General features: G+C 41.1%; 1 protein-coding gene and 1 long non-coding RNA gene across 2 annotated transcripts in view; one reads left to right on the top strand and one right to left on the bottom strand.

Moving 5' to 3' along the window:
• SASH1 (SAM and SH3 domain containing 1) overlaps positions 1 to 22,794 on the top strand; it is a 251,572-nt gene that overhangs the window by 23,005 nt on the left and 205,773 nt on the right. The gene's annotated exons all lie outside the window — the stretch shown is intronic.
• Positions 3,991 to 22,462, bottom strand: LOC309666960. The gene is made up of 2 exons (XR_014267424.1): positions 18,045 to 22,462; positions 3,991 to 4,482 (listed from the first exon to the last, which is right to left on the bottom strand). It is a non-coding gene; the product is annotated as an uncharacterized lncRNA (long non-coding RNA).

Below are 22,794 nucleotides of genomic sequence, written 5' to 3'. Positions count from 1 at the left end.
CAACAGAGGCACATGGTATGTGAATTCCATCAATCATAGGCTCTGTGCCAGGCTCTAAAAGGTCTACTTAAATCAAGAGGAGCCCAGAGAGGGGAATCACATCTACCATGATCTATAACGGTCTGGAAGGGCTCACTAAACCTGGATGTAGGTCCCTACAGAGTGGCCACAGAGCACCTTGCAAACCCGAGACGACCCAAACCTTAGAGGTGGTCAGTGGTGCTGGCAGCGACCCCCCAGATGTGCTCAGAACCAGATCACGCCTGGACGAGCGGGAAGCAAAGAAACTGCCCTTTGTCTCCTCAGGGCTGACTCCTTGCCTGCAGCACGTCAGCAGCCTAGGAAGCGTCCCCAGCGGGGTTACAATTCTGTCGATAAATGCCTCGTTTGAGGAAGTGGCCTTGAGCTGTTTGCTTTTCTTCCCTTCGGAATGCAAGCGCACAGATTGTCTTGCAAGGGCTTCAGGGAAGTCTCGGTATTCCACTTTCTCCACCTGGACCCTGGGCAGCGCTGTGAATGTGTGTTTTCCCCTGTGCCTGGCACCCTTGCCCTTCTCCGCAGCTGCTCCCTCCCAGGCGGCGAGGGCAGGTAGATGCTGGAGACTCAGAGCCAGCGAGTCCTGGTTGGGGAGGGGGTTTGAGCAATGTCATTTATGCCACTAGTGCTAGGCTCTAAATTTTCTATAATCTGCATGCACCCTGTAGCCTGTCCAAAAGGCAAAGTGAGTTAGAATCCTGGGGGAAGCCATCAACTAGAGGCTTTCCACAGGTCACAAAACACTGTGTTTTGCCGTCTGGGCTGTCACATGGCCCCTACCTTAGTTCAACCATGCCAGTTATCCTGAGAGAAGGAAAAGGAAAGGTTCTATTCCTTTATCAGAACGTAGGAAGTATTTGCTCGTCTCATACGCTCGGAGAGCATTAAGATTCATCTGGGATCAAGAGAAACCTGAGAAAGCGTCATTGGCCTAGTTTGGGTGGCTGAATGTTTCACGGGAAATCTTGGAATTGCAGTTGGACCCTTGCCACGATTCTGGGGAGACCAAGGGAAATGTGTTCTCTGAATAGCACGACGTGTGTATGCCTGCCACACCTGGGCTGGCCCCATCAAAGAAGGATGATCGCGAGGCGCTGGGCACTCCCATGTTTCTGGAGTGGCCCACTTAGATTTTGCACAGAGAAATTCAGCTCTATGGCCAATGAATTCCTTTGCAGATTTGTTTTTGGCCACAAGAGAAGGCAGACAAGAATACAAATGAGGCCACAGAGCCAGGAAACTGTCACACGGTTGGCCACCAAATGGAGACCAGTGGCAGAATCCAGGAATAGTTGAGAACATGTTCTTCAGGGTCAGAATTGTACAAATCCTGGATTCTTCCCTTACTCCTAAGGCCCTGGACAAATTACCCAACTCCTCTGTAGGGATGGGTGATAGAGCCTTTCTCACTGGGATGAAGTCCGAATAGGGATGATGGTAATAGGTCCTTTCTCACCAACATGTAGGAAGATTAAATAACATTTGGTAAAACGTTTACCTAGAATCCAGCCTAGAACATAACTAAGTAAGTGCTTGATGCATGGTGGCTGCTGTTATTTTATTATTCTGACACAGAAGGGACTGCACACGCAGCACGGAACTGCTAATGCCCCAGGTTTTAAATAATACTTCATAAATGGCAGTGCGGAGCTGTGAACCCCAGCTTGTCTGATCAAATCCCAAGCCCTCACTCATAATGGAGAAAGAGCGTGGAACAAAAAAAAATGGCTTGAAAATTTCCACTGCCCTTCTATCTTATTGAGTGGAAAATCACCTGGAAAAAGCACCAGATTTTTTCTGAAGTGGTTCAGCACCTCAGTAGTTTCTAGCCTCAACTCTCTGTGCTACGCATTGACGTTTACCTTTTCCAAAGAATGGGAGTTAAAACCCACTACCACAGCCATTGTACTAAAATGCATCGAATCTTGTTCCCACTTTTGAAAGAGGCAAAGGAAAATTTCATGAATGCTTAGTAAGCCCTTTGTGTTAATAAGACATTTACACACGCGTGCACGCACACACACACACACACACACACACACAGTGTCGACTTTGCTTTGCTTGTGGGTAAATTCTAATCTACTGTCCTTGTTTCAGTAACATCACAAGAGAGCATTTTGGATCTGGAAAGGTCTGAGACTGTGTCTAATCCAGTGTCTTCACTTCATAGATGCGCAAACAAAGGCCCAGGATAATGAACTAAATGAGTCCCAGATGTCCTGCTATCCACTTTAAAGGTGGCTTAAATGTAGCTTTGGGGGAAAGTAATGAGTTTTGATGCCTCAGTGGGGTGGGCAGGCTCGTTACAGGGGCATCTTGAACCCTTAGAGAAAGGAGCTCTCTGTTTGCACACATGTGTGCACACTTACACACACACACACGCACACACACACACAGACTCCTTGCTCCCAATTTTGCTTTGTCCTCAAATTTCAGAGAAGGAGCTGAAGTAAACACATCAACAATCAAGGCATTTTTTGAGCAGAATAGATCCATTATTCTTTGGGTGAGCAGATTCCAGATTCTGATTTCTGTTCTTAACTCAGCTCCTTCTCCCTTGGAGAGAGAGAGAGAAATGGAGAAAAACCGCAACAAACAATATTATTCCCAACAAGAGCTCTTTCACCTTCTTTCTGAGTGCTGATGAAAGGCAGCCACCCCACAGGGCAGAGAGGCATTTCCTCAGTGGCCTGTGGTACATTCAGATTAAGCTGATGGTCAGCACCACAGTGGAGGCGGGCAGAAGTGCACTCTCCCCTCATCTGGAGAAGTGCAGGTGCTTGAAGAAGAGTATGAAATTGTTCCCAGCATGCCTTTCTCCCTCAGACCCCAGCCCAGGTGAGGGCTGCGTGATGACAGCAGTGCTTCACCTGCCGGGCAGAGCCAACTCTGGATTGCCCACACCTTGCCCCGCCGTGCAGTTTCTCACATCCGACATTCTGACAGGCTATGTTCCATCCTCTTCACTAGAGCAATGGAGACGAGGACACCGTACAGTTCTGGTAATTTCCCTGTCAGTGTTGGGAAGCCAACTGCTTAGTGTTCTTCCCAACAATGAAATTTAAAGTTCTGTATTATTCTAATACCACTTATATGTATTGACTTTATTAAGCCACTTCTCGTTACCGTTAAAACTTATTGAAAATTCTTGTTACATTAAAGGAGAGAATACTTGTTAAAAAGCAAATTTCTATGGATATTTGCATATTCTTAAATACATTCTTCTTATATGAGTAATAGTGACGTTTACTTAGCATTTACTCTGTTCCTTGGCCCAGTATTTCATATGACTCTATGAGCCACATGGTATTCATAGCCCAATTTTATAGATGAGAAAACTGAGGCTCAGGGGACTTGAATTATTGACCCAAGGATGATTAGCTTAGAATACTGCTCTGTCGGAAATATCCTGGCAGTCCAGATGTTGCGACTCCACGCTCTCACTGCTGAGGGCCCGGGTTTGATCCCTGGTCAGGGAACTAAGATCCCACAAGCCGCGTGCCTTGGCCAAAAAAAAAAAAAAAAAAAGAAAAGAAAAGCATGCTGCTCTGTCAAGCTGTAAAGGTAGCACACGGGACCTACAGAGCCCAGGTATCCAGAGTTCTGTACGTACAGTGTTCAATGCTCGTTTGGTGGCAGTTTGGAGGAAGGAGGCCAGGGCAAGAGAAAGAAGTGTGCTGAGGACAGGAGTCGCCGCGTGGAGGCTCTGACTGCTTCTTGTTTAAAGGATTTGGAAAACTTAGCAAAATATTGAAGGCACATTTTTATACTTGTGACGGCAAAGGTCAAGTGTCAAAGGTGTGCAGCTGTGGAGGGTTAACCTCTGTGTGAGGTTAAGCTAAGGGAAGAAAGGTCTTTAGAGAAGAGAATTTCTTTGTTGCTGAATTCTAGCATTTCCATGTGGCCAGGGCTGCTCCTCCAAAAGCAGGAAGAAACTTCTGTTGTTTTTTTGTCTTTTTTTTTTTTTTGAGTTTTATTTGATTTATTTATTTTTACACAGCAGGTTCTTACTAGTTATCTATGTTATACGTATTAGTGTATATATGTCAATCTCAGTCTCCCAATTCATCCCACCACCCCCCACCACTGTCCCCCCTTGGTGTCCATACGTTTGTTCTCTACATCTGTGTCTATTTCCACCTTGCAAACCGGTTCATCTGTACCATTTTTCTAGATTCCACATGTATGCGTTAATATATGATATTTGTTTTTCTCTTTCTGACTTACTTCACTCTGTATGACAGTCTCTAGGTCCATCCGGAAAAGCATACCGATAAGGGCCTGTAACGTGAAATAGGATTCATTCATCACAGAGGGTAGGACTCTGGGCCCTGGTGTAGCACTGCCCCATGGAGCCGCTGCTGACCTCAGGGAACTACAAAGGAGAGGCCCCGTGGAGAGTCACACCACTGCCAGCACTCGGGCAGCCATTTTCTTCCTTAGTTTCTTTATTTTCCTGAGAAAAGATAATGATAAGACAGTCAGTTATGGATTTATTTATTAAGCAACTTGTATTTGATTGTGACAACAGTTTAAGATGAGAGCCCTGATATTTACTTTGAGCTAGGGTTGTCAAATTTAGCAGAAAAAAAATACGGGATGTCCAGTTAAATTTGAACTTCAGATAGACAATAATTTTTTCGTACACATATGCCCCATGCGATATTTATATTTTTGTACCAATTATTGTGCAATTATTTGTATTTTATCTGGTAACCCTATTGAAACATCAGTGTAACACAGCAGCACTACCTTCAGTAAAAATTAGTTCATGCCTATAACTTACAAGTTTTAAGGGAAATAGCATTCATTAAAAGAAAATACAATGAATTGCTGACTTGAAAAAAGTTTTATCATAATTTCTTATTTGGCAATTTCCCACTTTAAGTAAGTCTATAAATTTGCTATCAGAGAACCAACAGATAATCATATTTTCTCTCGAGTCAAGATATCATTAGGTAATTCATAAGTAAAGCATACAGGACATTTCTCAAGCATTTAAAATACTTTGTAACTGTAGATAAATGTTTGTGTGTTAAAGGAGGGAATTCATTCAATGAATACAACAAATACCCATTGAGCACTCACTCTATCCTAGACATCGTTGAAGGTTTGGGGAGAAATAAGGAAAGAAAAAAAAAAAACTTCCCTGTCCTCTTGGGTCTTGATTTTAGAGAATGGTTTTATGAGGCTGTGTGAATTTTACTCTAACCAATCCCAGGGAGCTTAATGGTATTTTGTGGGGCAACATGATGTTATAAAGATTTCTTTTTCATAATTTAGATGTTAGATATTTATTTTTCAGCATTTATTGGTACTACAAGAATTATACATCCTGATATCATTTAAATTCTTTAAGAAGTTCTCAGGATTTTATGCCTGAGAATTACATAAATTTAAGAAGCCTTTGGGGTGAAAGGTCAAACTGAATTGGGGGGGCACAAGAAGCAAGACATTAATTCAGGACGTTATCTTTAGTTACAAATTCTCAACTCTTAAATCAGAGTAAATTTACAGGGTGCCTGTCCCATCCTCCCCCCCATATTTGAATGAAGGTTCTAGGAGCAGAGAATGTTATCAAGATGTTGGGGAGGAAATGAAACTTTAAGTTCCTAGGGCCTGTTTCCATTGATGCATGGATATCAGTTTAGCAACATATTGTAGTTCTTATTCTACACTTGAGAGGTAGTAAATTGCTTTTGGGTAGAAATGAATTAACTCTTTCCTATGACTACTTTACCATAACACACTGTCAGAAATGATTTAGTAAACTGAATATGGAAGGCTAAAAAGCTTAATATATTTCCAAGAAATAAATTGATTAACGTGTCCTTTTTTCATTAGTATAATCAGATTCACAAGATGACTTCATGCTAATACTCATTTTCATAACCTCTATTGTCTGTCTCAGCAGACTCAAGGTTGGAAGGATGTAAAATGTTATCTAGTCCGACATGCCCGTGTCCATCAGATGCTTATTTTCTCTATAACATCCTCACCAAGTGGTCCCACGTTTTTAGGTACCCTAGAATAAATTTCATAGAATTGGTTAAAAAAAACTCTGCCGCCCAGAAATAAGATATTCTGTTCCCTTCATTTAGAGCAAGGAAACAAGATCAGGCCAGAGTTTCAAAAACCTTAAAGCACTACAAAGTATTCCCTGTATGTTTTACTTGAGGGAAGAAAAATAGCTGATAAACCATTCTTTATTGGTGGCAATAGCAATTCTATATCTAAAACCTAACTAACATTCTGTATCTAAATAGCATATGTATCTAAAAACAATTAACATAATGATTATTATGTACCAAACACTCTACTAAGTCATTTTCATGTCATTTCTTGTTTAATGAAAAAAGTCATCATTTAATTTTCACAAGAACCTTAAGATAGCATCTTATGTTCTTGGTTAATAATGATGATCAGAGTGAGAGTTGGAGAAGTTAAGTATTTGCCTACCATTTTAACATTAGAGGGGACCTTTGGAATCATAGAATCCAGTCTTCTAATTTTCTAGGATTTACCACGATATTTGTATCATAAAGTGAGAGTGGGAAACCTTAGATCCATGGTGCTATGATTTCATACAGCCTTATTCTCAGTCACATGATATGTCCCCATGCTGCAAAAATAGTCTATACCTATGTATATCTATATATCTATATCCTTCTATATATCTAGTAACAAATGATTGAAATTATTCTTCTCCCAATTTGACCATGGATAAGGTAAAGGAGATGAAAAATGTGTTTGATTCCAGGCACCTCTGTACTTTAAACTTGATTAAAAAATAAAAACATGACTTATCCAACAGCAGCAGAGTACACATTTATCTCAGCACAAGTGGAACATTCTCTAGGATGGGCCATATGCTAATCCATAAAACAAGACTCAATATAAAAGGATTGAAATCATACAAAGTATGTTTTCTGACCGTTATGGAAATATATTAACAGAAGGAAATTTGGTAAATTCACAATTATAGGAAAATTAAACAATACACTCCTAGATAATGAATGGATCAAAGAAGAAATTGCAAGGAAAATTAGAAGATGTTTTGAGATGAAATCAAAGAAAAATACAGCATATCAAAATTTATGGGATGAAACTAAAGCAGTGCTTAGAGGGCAATGTATAGCTGTAAAATGCCTATATTAAAAAAGAAGAAAAGCTCTCTGGGCTCAGTTTGCAGCAACATGGCTAAATCCACCAAGAAGGACAGAACCATCAGTAAACACAAGACCCGTTATGGTTCCTACCGTGGGAAATTGGTGAAAAAAAATGGAAATCAGCCTGCATTCTAAGTTCACTTGCTTTTCTATGGCAAACGCAAGATAAAGAGATGAACTGTGAGCATTTGGCACTCTAATTCCTGCGTGAAAATAGTAGCAGGTGGTGCCTGGACCTACAACACCACTTCTACCATCACAGTAAAGTTCATCATCAGAAGACTGAAGGAATTAAGAAAACACTAGAAGCTCTACCGTTTGAAACATTGCTAACCCATAATAAATGGGTTAATTTAGGTAACAAAAAGAAGAGGAAGAAACAGAAGGGGAGGGGGAGAAGAGGAAGGAGGAGGAGAAGGAGAAAAAGGAGAAGAAGAAGGAAAAGACAAAGATGGAGAAGAAGGAGAAGAAGCGGCAGAGGAGGAGGAAGAGGAGGAGGAGAAGGAGGAGGTGAGGAGGAAGAGGAGCAGCAAGAGGAGGGATTGCAAATCAATAACCAAATCTTCCATCTTAAGAAACTAGAAAAAGAAGAGCAAACTAAACTCCAAGCAATCAGAGAGATGAAATTTAAAGACTAGAGCAGAAATCAATGAAACAGACTCTGAAAAACAATAGAGAAAATCAATGAAACTAAAAGTTGGTTCTTTGATAAGATCAACAAAACTAACAAACTTTTAGCTAGCCTGACCAAGGGAAAAAGAAAGACTCAATTTTTTTTTTCACATCTTTATTGGAGTATAATTTCTTCACAATGGTGTGTTAGTTTCTGCTGTACAGCAAAGTGAATCAGCTATATGTATACATATATCCCCACACCCCTTCCCTCTTGAGTCTCCCTCCCTCCCACCCTCCCTATCCCACCCCTCTAGGTGGTCACAAAGCACTGAGCTGATCTCCCTGTGCTATGCGGCTGCGTCCCACTAGCTATCAGTTTTACGTTTGGTAGTGTATATATGTACATGCCACTCTCTCACTTTGTCCCAGCTTACCCTTCCCCCTCCCCGTGTCCTCAAGTCCATTCTCTAGTAAGTCTGCATCTTTATTCCTGTCCTGCCCCTAGCTTCTTCATGACCTTTTTTTTTTTCTTAGATTCCATATATCTGTGATAGCATATGGTATTTGTTTTTCTCTTTCTGACTTACTTCACTCTGTATGACAGACTCGAGGTCCATCCACCGCACTACGAATAACTCAATTTCGTTACTTTTTATGGCTGAGTAATATTCCATTGTATATATGTGCTACATCTTCTTTATCCATTCATCTGTCAATGGACACTTAGGTTGCTTCCATGTCCTGGCTATTGTAAATAGAGCTGCAATGAACATTGTGGTACATGACTCTTTTAGAATTATGGTTGAGAAGACTCAATTTTATTTTTTTTGACAATCATTTTTTTCTTTTCTTTTTTTAAATTTATTTATCTATTTATTTATTTATGGCTGCGTTGGGTCTTCATTGCTGCTCATGGGCTTTCTCTAGTTGCAGCGAGCAGGGGCTACTCTTCGTTGCAGTGTGCGGGCTTCTCATTGCGGTGGCTTCTCTTGTTGCAGAGCACGGGCTTTAGGCACGCGGGCTTCAGTAGTTGTGGCACGAGGGCGCAGTAGTTGTGGCTCACAGGCTCTAGAGCTCAGGCTCAGTAGTTGTGGCGCATGGGCTTAGTTGCTCTGCGGCATGTGGGATCTTCCCGGACCAGGGCTCGTACCCGTGTCCCCTGCATTGGCAGGCGGATTCTTAACTACTGTGCCACCAGGGAAGTCCCAAGACTCAAATAATTAAAATTAGGAATGAAAAAAGAGATATCACTACTGAAAATAAAAAAGATTATAAAGGAATACTATGAACGACTGTACATCAAAAAATTAGATAACTTAAATGAAACACAGATTCCTAGAAATATGTTACCAAAACTGACTGAAGAAGGAAGAGAAAGGCTAACTAGGCTTATAACAAGAAAGATATTGAAAGAGTAATATTAAAACTTTGCACAAAGAAAAGCCCAAGCCCAGATGACTTCACTGGTGAATTCTACAAAACATTCAAAAATAATTAATACTAATCCTTCATGAACTCTTTCAAAAAATAGAAGAGGAAGAACACTTTCCAACTCAATCTAAACTCATTCAGTAAGACCAGTATTACCCTGATACCAAAACCAGAGAAAGACATTGCAAGAAAACAAAGCTACAGGCCAATATCCCTTATATTCATATCTTACATGAACACAGACACAAAAGTCCTCAACAAAATACTAGCAAGCTGAATCCGGCAACATATAAAAAGATTTCCACACCATGATCAAATGGGATTCATCTCAAGAATGCAAGCTTGGTTTACCATCTAAAGTCAATTAATGTAATACATCATATTAATAGAACAAAGGACAAAATCCATAGAGTCATCTCAATTGACACAGAAAACACGTTTGACAAAATTCTGCACCATTTTGTGATAAAAAAAAAAAGGTTTTTGCTCAACATCCTAAGAATAGAAGGGAACTTCCTCAACCTGATACAAAGCATCTACCAAAAACTCATCACAATCTAATGGTGAAAGAATAAATGCTTTTCCCCTTAGATAAGGAACAAGATAAGGATGTCCACTTCTATTTAACATTTTACTGAGGGTTCCAGCCAGGATAATTATGCAAGAAAATTAAATAAAAGACATCCACATTGGAAAGAAAAAAAGTAAAACTACCTCTATTTGCAGATCACATGATTTTGTACATAGAAAATCTTACGAAATCCACCAAAAAACTATTAAATAATAAATGAGTTCAGCAAGGTTACAGGATATAAGATCAGTATATTTCTGTACACTACCAGTAAACTTTCTGAAAATTTAAGAGAATTTCATTTACAATAACATCAAAAGAATAAAACACTTAGGTATAGAATTTTTTTTTTAATTTATTTATTTTTGGCTGCGTTGGGTCTTGGTTGCTGTGCGTGGGCTTTCTCTAGTTGCAGCAAGCGGGGGCTACTTTTCATTGTGGTGCGTTGCGGTGCGCAGGCTTCTCATTGTGGTAGCTTCTCTTGTTGTGGAGCACGGGCTCTAGGCACGTGGGCTCAGTAGTTGTGGCTTGCGGGCTCAGTAGTTGTGGCTCGCGTGCTCTAGAGTGCAGGCTCAGTAGTTCTGGCGCATGGGCTTAGTTGCTCCGCGGCATGTGGGATCTTCCTGGACCAGGGTTGGAACCCGTGTCCCCTGCATTGGCAGGCGGATTCTTAACCACTGTGCCACCAGGGAAGTCCCACTTAGGTATAGATTTAACAAAAGGAGTGAAAGATTTATACACTGAACACCACAGAACATTGTTGAAAGAAATTCAAGATCTAATTAAAAGGAAAAACACCCCATGTTCATGAATCAGAACACTTAATATTTATAAGATGGCAGTACTCCCCAAATTGATCTACAGTTTCAACACAGCCCCTGTAATGGGACCCAGAATAGCCCAAACAATTCTGAGAAAAGAAGAACAAAGTTGAAAGACTCACAATACCCAATTTCAAAAGTTACTACAAATCAAGCCAGTGTGGTACTGGTGTGAAGAAAGACACATAGATCAATGGAATAGAATTGAAAGTCCAGAAATAAACCCTAACATATATGATCACTTGATTTTCGATGAGGATGCCAAGACAATTCAATGGGACAAAGAATAGTCATTTCAACAAATGGTGCTGGGACAACTGGATATCCACATGCAAAAGGATAAAGTTGGACTCCTTCCTCACATCATGCACAAAAATTAACTCAAACGGCTCATAGTCCTAAATGTAAGAGCTAACTATAAAACTCTGAGGAGAAAACATAGACATAAATCTTTGTGACCTTAGGTTAGGTAATAGTTTCTTAGATATGATGCCAAAGTACAAGTGACAAAAGAAAATATTGGGTTGGCCAAAAAGTTCGTTCAGGTTTTTCCGTACAGCTTAACAACCCAGACGAACTTTTTGGCCAACCCATATAAATTGGATTACATCAAAAATAAAAACTTTTGTGGTGCGAGAAATAACATCAGGAAAGTGAAAAGACAGCCTCAGAATAGGAGAAACTATTTGCAAACTATATATCTGACAAGGGACTTGTATCCCGAATATGAACTAATGCAATTCAGTAATAAGGAGACAACTCAATTTTAAAATGGCAAAGGATTTGAATAAATAATTCTCCAAAGAAGATATTTAAATGATCAATAAGCACACAAAAAGATGCTCAACATCTTTTGTCATTAAGGAAATAGAAATCAAAACCACATTGAGATACCATGTCACACCCACTAGGATGGTTATAAACAAAAAGAGACACTGTAACAAGAGTTGATGAAGATGTAGAAAAATTGGAACCCTAGTTCATTACTGGTAAGAATTTAAGATGGTATAGCAGCTTTAGAAAAACAGTTTGGCAGTTCCTCAAAGTTAAACAGAATTATCATATGACTCAACAATATCACTCTTAGGGATATACCCAGGAGAAATGAAAACACATGTACACACAAAAACTTGTATACGAATGTAAAGAGCAACATTATTTATTTTAAAAAAATGGAAACAGCACAAGTGTACATCAACTGATGAATGAATAAATAATATGACTCTTGAAAACATTTTGCTAAGTGAAAGAAGTCAGTCACAATACACCACATAGTGTATGATTCCATTTATATAAAATATTCTCAATTGGCATATTTATAGAGACCTAAAATAGATCAGTGGTGCTTCGAGCTTGAGGTGAGGCTTGGAGGGAGGGAATGAGAATTGCCTACTAATGGGTACAAAGTTTCTTTTCAAGGGCATGAAAATGTTCTAAAATCAGGCTGTGGTGATGGTTTTACAACCCTGGGAATGTGCTCAAATGCAATAAATTGTACACTTTAAATGGGCGAATTGTATTTTAATGTGAATTAACTCTCAAAAAAGCTGTTTTAAAAAATAGGACATAGCATCCTGCTTTATTCCCTCCTAAATCTACCAGTACTCATACTATCCCTCAAATCTTTTCAATAATTTTATTATTGGGAATTCCCTGGCGGCCCAGTGGTGAGGACTTTGCGCTTTCACTGCCTTGGGCCCAGGTTCAATCCCTGGTCGGGGAACTAAGATACCACGAGCTGCACAGCGTGGCCAAAAACAACAACAACAACAACAAAATTATTATTGCTCTTTCAAGACCTAGCTTTAAAAATTCACAACTTCTAGAAAACTTTCTTAAAATAACTCCTATGTTCTATACTAATCAGTTTCTTCAGAATGTATTCAGCTGTTTAACCCCTGCTCATATGCTTTTGGTAATTGTTTTAGAGTCATATTCTCATTGACATTCCTGAGCTGAGACTAATTTCCTCAAGTCCTCTACCTTCATTACCTTCTGCTACATGGTTACCTGGGAAAGCTGATGATTCTATTTGTTCCCGAGTTTACAGTCGGGAGCTCACCAAAGCTCACTCTCAATCTGAGGAAGCTTCGACCTTGATCTCTATTTCAGAGGGCCCAGGCAGTAGACAGCAGGCTGACTCAAAGGGTTTGATGAGAGTTGAATGAAGTGCTATTTCACAGAAGTGTGGCCAGGATTAAAGAACAAGGGATAGTATGGGACTTCCCTGGTGATCCAGTGGGTAAGAATCTGCGCTCCCAATGCAGGGGGCCCGGGTTCCATCCCTGGTCGGGGAACTAGATCCCACATGCCACAACTAAGAGTCTGCATGCCACAACTAAAGCTCCCGCATGCCGCAGTGAAGATCCCACGAGCCGCAACTAAGATCTGGCGCAGCCAAAATAAATAATTAATAATTAAAAAAAAAAAAAGAACCAGGGATGGTGAAGCACCAGACACTAGCAACTGCAGGAGGCCTGTACCACCTTGAAGCCTAAAGGGAAAATTGGGGAAAACAGTTGTTAAGTCAAGAACCATAACCCTGGAAATGGGCTCACTTCTGCTGAGTTCCAAGCTTAGAGGAAGGTAGCAACTGTTAAAACCCTGGCAGGAGTTGGCACTGTTAGACATTGATAGACACCCTACCCTACCTCTCTCTCCTTATACTCTCCTATCCTCCACCATTGACCCAACCCAAAGGAAGCCAGAGGACCAGGACCCAGGCCACCATCAATAGATGTCAGCCTCCCAGGAGAAAGATGGCAAAGAAGGCAGAGATGGATCTAGAGGAGCTGATGGTCACTAGTCTCTAAGCACCAAGGTTCCAGCCTCTAACTGGCTTCTAGGAAGCCTCTCCTTGATTGTCAAGGAACATCACTGCTGCCACTTCTCTGTCGCTTGTGTTGCGCCCTGCTTCGTACTTTGTGACCCTTTCAAAATCAGCTGTTTTTTCAGCCCCTAATAGGTCTCTCCAGGAGAGAGGGGTTCTTTGATCTTGTTGACATAGGAGGGCTGTCTCTCTGCACTAGTGTTTACAGCCCTTCCTTGGATTTACAGAGTCATCTTTTCCTTCAGTTTTCACAGCCTCTTTCCCATACCTGGGAACACAGACAGGTCCCCTCAGGGCTGAGCCAGGGGCAGATTTCCTTCCCCATCCCTGCATTCCCCCTGAGAGCGAGGCCGTGGAACGCATCACCCAGCAGCCCCCTCAGAACCACTTCTTCCAGCTGATAATCATCGTGTGTCCCAAGCTGAGCTATAAGTCTTTTTGCACTCTCACATCCAGGGAGAATTCCTTATTGGCCGTTAATTGACACTGGGGCAACAGTGGGAGGGAGTTGCTACAAGAGGAGCATGAATATTTTAGGAAAATGGATTATTGTGTTTCACTTGTAATATAGTGGTGACCACAAGGGCTAATACCAAGTCAAAAGGGACATTTTGCCCCTACAGATAATATAGCCTGATGCTAGTTCCTTCATATTTCTTTTGTCATTATCTTGCAATATGTATTGTCTTAATTTACACTCAGACCTAAGGGGTTCTCTTGTATTGTCACCCCCTACAGAGTACCATAACTTTTTTACAGGCTTATTTTTAACAATTTAAGGACTTATCTTACTTCGGAGTTTGCAACTATGTTCCAAATCCTTGAGGTTGCTAAAACTCTGACCTCTGTAAAAGTGAAACATTGTTGGCTTCACTGTTACTTTTTCTTTTACTATGGAATCATTCAGTAGTTACTGAATTCTGAAGCTTCCATCATGTGTCAAGTTTAGAGGAACAGAGGTAGGAAATGTTATCCAAGCCAATGTGGATGCCGTGGTTCTCAAATTGTAGTTCCTGAACCTGAAGCAGCAGCACCAACTGGGAACTTGTTAGAAATGCAGGTTCTGAGGCCCAGCCCAGACCTACTGAACCTGACCCTCTGGGAACCCTCCAGAAGGTTCTGATGCAGGTTAAAGTTTAAGAACCACTGGTCTAGTGTACCAAGGGATGACAAGGAGTATGTTTTAGAGTGGGTTCTCTTCAGTGCCTTAAATAATGGACTTCACCATTGAAAGTAGCCTTTGAATGAGCATTACCATACCCCTGCCCTGTTGCTTTTGTTTTTCCGTCCAAAAAGAAGGCCATGTGAGGCTGGTCTGAGTTCATTCAATGGCATCACAAGTAGTTAGCCCACTTGAGTCTCAGAAGCCAGCTGTGCCCAAGGACTGGGAGAACTTCATCCTGGCCACAGGACTTGGTCAGTACCTCTGGGAATCACTTTGTGCCATGCGCTCAGTAGGTATGTGCACGATGACCCGACCTCGGTGTCTTTAAGCATATGTGGTGACAGTGCCTCTTAGTTATCCTTGGGTGCGCCAGAGAACTGGCCACTTGCCACATTCTGAGCACAACCCTCAAAGGCAGCTGGAGAGGAAGCGGAGAGCCCTGTCCTAAAAGATCTTACAGTATACCAAGCAGTCAAACACATTAAAAAAATGACATCCTCCTGGAAGAGGATATGTATAAACCAGGTTCCATGGCTGCCCCAGTATTTTCATGCATCCTATTGTATTTACTGCTCTACCACCCCCTGCTGATTCTCAGGCTCCAGAGGAGGGTGTATGATTTGTCCTGAGAATCCAGCCCTACCAGAATGGCCTGTCATCTTCCTCATGTTGCTAATGGGCAGCTGCTTTTTTAATTAGGTTATTCATTTTTTTGCTCAGCCTCTTAGTCAACTTAACTTGGCTTTATCTTGTTTTGGTGGAAAGCAAATCACTTGGCTGGTAGAATTTGATTTAACTGGCCACTTCGCGCAGGGTTTGATGACTTTTCCATTAATGTTTATTCAGCAAATACATTTTATTTAATTTTCCCTGAAATAACCCAGCTGACTCTGAATGTTCAAGATGTGCAGAGCACTGAAGAGGAGCTGTGATCCCAGAATCTCTATGATAATACGAGGATAGAGATCATGGAAGAGACACAGCCTGAAGGCTTGGAGATTTAGCCTGGGGAAGCAAGATGTGGAGCCAACCACAGTGCCCTATCTTTTTCTCTCGGTGCCTAATCTCTAATTCTCTCTCTATTTCTCTCTCTCTCTCTAGTGTCTCATGTGTGTTTGTGTGTGTGCACATATGCACATACGCATGTGTATGTGCACTGCACCTTGTACGAGGTATAATAATGGCATCTTACCAGTTTTTTTAAAAATGGTAAAAAAAAAAAAAAGCAAAAATGCATAATAATGGCTAACAATATTGCATGTCTGAAAACTTACTCTGTAATGGGCCCTAGGCAAAAAACCTTTCTTGTGTTATATCAGTGTCTACCAAAAACTTGAGAGCATTTTTTTTAGATAGTTTCCGCTTTTCTTTCTTGCTCTCCAGTTTTTCATATCAGAAAATGGGGACTTCCCTGGTGGTCTGGTGGTTAAGACTCCGCGCTTCCACTGCAGGGGGCACGGGTTCAGTCCCTGGTCGGGGAACTAATTTCCCGCATGCCATGTGGCACAGCCTAAAACAATTAAAAAAAAAAAAAGAAAATGGAATCGTTCCTTTTCAGCCTGTGAGCATCTCTTCCTCTATGTGGCCCCACCAGAAATGGTTTGGTGTTTGTAGTTATGCTATCTTGGGAAAGAGAGAAGGTGGAATGTTGAATGAGAACTGAAGGTTATTATAATGAAAAATGAGTGATGGGGTAAAAATGTGAAATCTTCTCAGGTGGACTGTGCAAGACCCTCTTGCCTTTTCGGTGGCAAAGGCCAAGCAATGGTCTGTTGGCCTTGCCCTCTGTGAGTTACAGAATGGCCTTTGCTTATAAATCCATGGAGCTGAAGATCATGCAGAGGGCTTGCCCGCACTAGCTTATTTACTCTAGGATCAGACATAAGATGTCAGTTAATCTCAGTTATACTAGTGTTGCATATTTCCTTCTTTCACCCACTGGTTCTGGCCCCCAAATTGCTTCTGAACTAGCCCTGCCTGTTGGCCAGAAGAGACTGGGAAATGACCATTCCTCAGGACAGCCAGAGCTTGTATATCAGGCTGGAATGCTGTCAGAAGAAATGTAATTATCGTCATGCCACCGGTAGACTGAGACCCATGTTAATATGAGGAAAAGACTAGTTCCTCCATCCTTGTACTAAAAGGCTTAGGGTATGGAGGTCAGTTGTAAATATTGGACAGGTGACCTTTGCCCGCCTGCTGGGTGGGTCAGAGCTCTAAACACACAGGCATCATGTATGAGGATACTGTTTCTTTCTTGGGCAAGGGAGAACAAGGACTGGCCAGTTTTGAGTGATTGATTATTATTCTATCCTCCATTTAAAGAGTCAGTCCAGGGGTAATGAGTGAGGATTTGCTATGTTCAAGGCACTCTGCTATGAGGGATATAGCGAATTCTGTCAAAGAGCGTATGATCCAGCAGAAGATTAAAGAAATACATAAACATAGAACAAGGATTTACATAGTAAGAACTTGACCTCTAGAATCAGAGAAACTAGAGTTCAAATTTCTGCTCGTTCTCATAAATGGTGCTATAACAGCTGGAAATCCATAAGTGAAAGAAAAAGAGAACCTAGAGCCATACATCATATATTATGTAAAGGTTAACTCAGAGTAGATCATAGATCAAAATGTAAAAATTTTAACCTAGAAAAATTTCCAAAGGAAAGCATAGGAGAAATGTTTTGTGGCTCCGCTAGGCAAAGATTCCTTAGATAAAACAATAAGATCCATAAAAGAAAAAATGGATAAGTTGGACTTAATCAAATGTAAAAATTCTTTTTGAGAAACATTATAAAATAAAAAGACAACCACAGACTGAGAAAATATTTGCAAAGCACATATCGGATAAAGGACTTGTATCCAGAATATATATTCAGATATCTTAAAAGTCAGTAATAGGATAACAGCCCAATTTTTTCAATGGGCAAAATATTGAACAGAGCACATGAAAAGGTATTCAACATCACTCGTCGTTAGAGAAATGCAAATGAAAACCACAGTGAGATACCCCTAGATACCTATTAGAATGACTTTAAAAATTAAACCAAAAAAAAAAAACCTGTTGACACCAAGTGCTGGCAAGGCTGTGGAGCAAAGGAAACTCTCACACATTACTTATTGGAATGCAAGATGGTACAGCTACTTCTGAAAAATATTTTGGCAATTTCTTATAAAATTAAATACACACTTACCCCATGGCCCAACAATCCCACCCCTGGGTATTCACCCAAGTGAAATGAAAACCTATGTTCACACAACACCTGTCCATGAATGTTTATAAATGGTTTTGTTCATAACCAGCAAAAACTGGGAAATACCCAAGCATGCTTCAACTGGTTAATGAGTAAACTGGGGTACATCCATACAATAGAATACCACTCAGCAATAAAAAGGAACAAACTACTGATACTCATAGTAACATGGATGAATCGCACATGCTTCACAAACTTCAAATGCTAAGTGAAAGGAGCCAGCCTCAATAGGCTACATGCTCTATAACTCCACTTATGTGACTTTCTGAAAAAGGCAAGCTGTAAAGGACAGAGATCAGATCAGTGTTTTCCAGAGCCAGGGAGTGGGGAAAGGAGTTCACGGCTTCAGTCCATGAGGGAATTCTTTGGGGTGGTGTAACTGTCCCCTATCTTGATTGTGGTGGTAGTTACACGACTGTAACACAGCACTGTGCAGTAAAAGGTATGAAATCTACCGTATATAAATTATGCCTCGATAAACCTGACTTGGAAGAAAAAGAAGTAATACTAACGACAGTACCTAGTTGTCAAAAACTATGAAGGTGATGTTAAAATAAAACAAAACTCCACTGTGGCACTTAAGCTGAGTAAGTGACCTTGGGCAAGTTTCTTAACCTTTGTAAGTATCCATTTCTTCATCTTTAAAATGAGAAGAAATAGTAGCACTGCATACAAAATATGTTCTAAGAACTAAATAACTCATGAAATAAAATTTGCTAGTTTATTCACCATTTAGTCTGTACCAGGCTTTGGATATGGCTTGTCTAAGTCAGCTCTAAAAACCTCGGGGAATAGACTCTATCATTAATATACTGAGAACAGTGCCTGGCATATAGGAAGTACTCCACAAGTGCTGACTTTGTTTTACTCTTCACTGAGACTCTCTTAAGTCCAGGCACTGTACTAGGCACTAAGAATAACAAAAGGAAAAGACCATGGAGTCCCTGCCCTTAGGCAGCTCACAGTGAAGAGACGAGGAAGCAAATGAACAATTAAAATGCTGTGTGTTGTTTACTGGACTTGCCGTGGTGATCATTTCATAATGTATTTTTAGGATCACTATGTTGTACACCTAAAACTAACATAATATTATATACATCAAGTGTACTTCAATTAAAAAAAAAAAGAAGATAGAGAATCTTTAAAAAGTAGTAAAATAGGGGCTTCCCTGGTGGCGCAGTGGTTGAGAATCTGCCTGCGAATGCAGGGGACACGGGTTCGAGCCCTGGTCTGGGAAGATCCCACATGCCGCAGAGCAACTGGGCCCGTGAGCCACAATTGCTGAGCCTGCGCGTCTGGAGCCTGTGCTCCGCAACAAGAGAGGCAGCGATAGTGAGAGGCCCGCACACTGCGATGAAGAGTGGCCCCCGCTTGCCACAACTAGAGAAAGCCCTCGCACAGAAACGAAGACCCAACAGAGCCATAAATAAATAAATAATTTTTTTTTTTTAAAGTAGTAAAATAAAATAAAATGCAGTGTGTTAAGTGCTGTGCGAGTGGGATTTGCAGGATGCTTCTCTGGGATCATGGAGGAGGAAGAGGCTCGTGCTGGGGAGATGGTGGTACTGCCAAAATCCTTCCCAGGGGAGGTGGCGTCTGATTATGTCCTGAAGGACAGGTTGAGTGTCAGCAGACAGAGATTCAGGGCGTGTGGAGTGACTGAGGAGAGACACACTCCAAATGATAACCAGACCTCCCCCTCCCCCCCACCAAAAAAAAGATCATGGGAATTAGTGGTAGAGAAAGGGGATACCATCTGAGCCAAACCCCAAAGTTGGACTTAGATATTGTAGGGAAACTACGTGAGCAGAGGCTGGATGGAAGCTCACGTAAGCTGACATGACATACTGATTCTGACATACTCTCCAACTGTCCAGATCTTTGGAAAAGAGCTTTGATAATCTCTATACTCATTCCGGTGTCTTAGATTCACCCTGACTGAGAAAATTCACCTGTAGCTCCAGTGTAAAACCTCTTGGCTTCAGTTTTTCTTCGTGCTTATTTGTGAATACATGCGGAGGATGGTTCGAGGGTAACTTAGCCTGCTAACTTTTTCTACTATTTGAGGTATGGCACATGTTTCACAATGTCCTGTGATTCTCGAGGCTTGGTATTTAAATACAACTAACACTCTTCTGGGTGCAAAATACCACTGCAAAACTATTCAGAAGATTTCTGGCAAAGCAGTGGCATAGAAGGTGGAAGTGGAGGGAGAACACTGAATGAAGTGGCTCTTTGTCAATATAAATATACAAACCTGGGCTTCCCTGGTGGCGCAGTGGTTAAGAATCCGCCTGCCAATGCAGGGGACACGGGTTCCAGCCCTGGTCCGCGAAGATCCCACATGCCGCGGAGCAACTAAGCCCGTGCGCCACAACTACTGAGCCTGTGGTCTAGAGCCCACGTGCCACAACTACTGAGCCTGCACGCCTAGAGCCCGTGCTCCGCAACAAGAGAAGCCACCGCAATGAGAAGCCTGCGCGCAGCAACGAAGACCCAACGCAGCCAAAAATTTAAAAATAACAATAATAATTCAAAAATTTTTTAAAAAAATATACAAACCTGTGTCGAGTCTCTTTACCCTTTTACTGTCCCACAGCCCCTCAGTAGGTGGCACGAGCTCATCGACATTTGTGAGCAGATGGACGTCATTTTAATGTTGCTTCTAATTGACAAGGGTGTTGGTGGTTGTGTGCGTGAAGCTGCATGCCTGGTGTAGGGTGGGCAGGGGAATTAGAAGCTGCTACCTGCTCCTTCTGGCAGAGGAGCAAGAGCTGTAATTGTGTCAACTGGTTAGAACACATTGTGTTAACTCGTAATCAAAGGCCGTATTTTGCTGATTTTATTTCCCTTAACTTGCCAGTCCTTCCCTCCCCCTTGCAGAGCTCTGAATTTTGGGCAACTTGAACAAGGAAACCTTGTTTCTCTGAAAATTACCTTTAGCATAAGCTCAGTGTTTTCCTGTCCAGATTTTCATAAGCAGTTTGGGTTGCATTAAATTTACACCGGTAATGAGCTTGTGCTTCTCAGAAAAGGTCCAAAGAGGAAGTGAAAAGAGCTGGGAAGTAGCTCAAGCAGTCCTTGGACTCTACCAGGTATTCTAATCAGAGGATAAACAACACGGAGTCGGAAGTTCTGTCCCCGAGCAGCCATAATTTTTGCAGTTCTCATTTCATAAGCCATATGGTGAGTAGACGCAGCCCCACTTCCTGTAGTGAACACAGGCGACGCCAAGACTGCAGCCACACACGCTACCTCACTTGGCAGCATCCGAGGACTCTGCCTACTAATGAGAATACCTTTGTTTATACAAAACAAAGCAGAAAACACTTACTTGATCAGTTTAGGAACGGTCTTTTAAATTGTATGATTTCCCTGCAATCATTCAGCTTCTTGGAAGAAAACAAATCCCAATTATTAATCATATCCTATTAGATCAGCCTTGAAAACAATTTATATGATAATGAGGAGTTTACTGAGCCTGCTGAGTGTATTATTTTGTGCCTGAGACTGGGGTTATTTCTAAGACATTCATGGTCATTTCCCTCTAATCAATGGCATACGTTTTCATTTTAGGCCCTTGAACCAATTTTGGAAATAGATGTCTATTTTCCTCTCTCCTCTCCACCCAACATCATTACTGTGTCTGAGCTCAAGAGGAGGGAAAGAAAGAGGGGATGGAGTTAGAATAACTTATTCTCTCCTAAGCCCCAAGTCTACTCATGAAAAATAGTATACATGGTTTTTGGGGTTTTTTTTTAACATCTTTATTGGAGTATAATTGCTTTACAATGGTGTGTTAGTTTCTGCTGTATAACAAAGTGAATCAGCTATACATATACATATATCCCCACATCTCCTCCCTCTTGCGTCTCCCTCCCACCCTCCTGTATACATGGTTTTTAAAAGCAGCTATTTATCATTAGTATTAAACAGAATTGAAACAAAATTTTAATAACCACTATTCTCATTTATTCAGTGCTCCCTTTAAGCCAGGTAGATATTGTATTAACTGCTTTTCCACATAATAATAATAAAAGTAGCTAATATATTTTTATTGATCATTTACTATGTGCCACTCATAGCATCAAATTCTTTGCAAACTATCTCATTTATTCTTCTTATCAACACTATGTCATAGACACTTTCACTAACTCCATTTGATAATTGAAGAAATTGAGGCTTAGAGAATACTTGTTTAAGGTTGAACTTAAATAATCAAAGTCTATGTGCTCAACCACCACCTTAGATCCTTTGATGAATCCTTAAATAGACAGATTTTGTTTGTTTGTTTCTGATGCATGTTATCCCAGTGACTGGTCAGTTTTATATAAATTCAAAATACTTTAAGTTTAAAGGATTTTCTTACCTTGGTGGTAGGAGCTTTCTTAGCCTGTCAAAAATCTCAGAAAAAGAATAGCCTGCCACACCGCTGAACACTTCTGCCTTTGAGAATCCTTGCGCTGTAGCCCCACAGACTCTTCCCCCACTCACAACTCTGAGGATACAGTAATCCTTTTGTTCACCGATTTCCTGGCACATCAGTGTTTTCAAACTAGAATCAAAACAGAGTCCGAACTTTACTGCTGCCTAGCTTGGTTTAAACCTCATTATTTTGCCAAGAGATTTACTTAAAATATAATATTACTGGAGTCGGAACACTGTGTTTACTATTTAACGTCAAGTTTTGCTCTTATCTAGGTTTTTCCAGTTGGAAGCAGCTTCCCTGGTCTTCCCTCTGTTTCTCCCCTTTTAGATGGGAGAGGCTGAGTGGAAACCCACCAGCATTCCCAGCGGAGGCAGTTGGGGGAGAGACCGGCTTCTTTATTTTTAATTCACCGAATATGAAGGGAGCTGCTCTGTAGCTGTTTTCAGTCTAGACAGGATATGATGATAATAACA

The sequence above is a fragment of the Balaenoptera physalus genome (assembly GCF_965194825.1).
Source record: "Balaenoptera physalus genome assembly, chromosome: 9".
Taxonomy (NCBI): Eukaryota; Metazoa; Chordata; class Mammalia; order Artiodactyla; family Balaenopteridae; genus Balaenoptera; species Balaenoptera physalus.
This window is presented reverse-complemented; position numbering and strand designations above follow the sequence as displayed.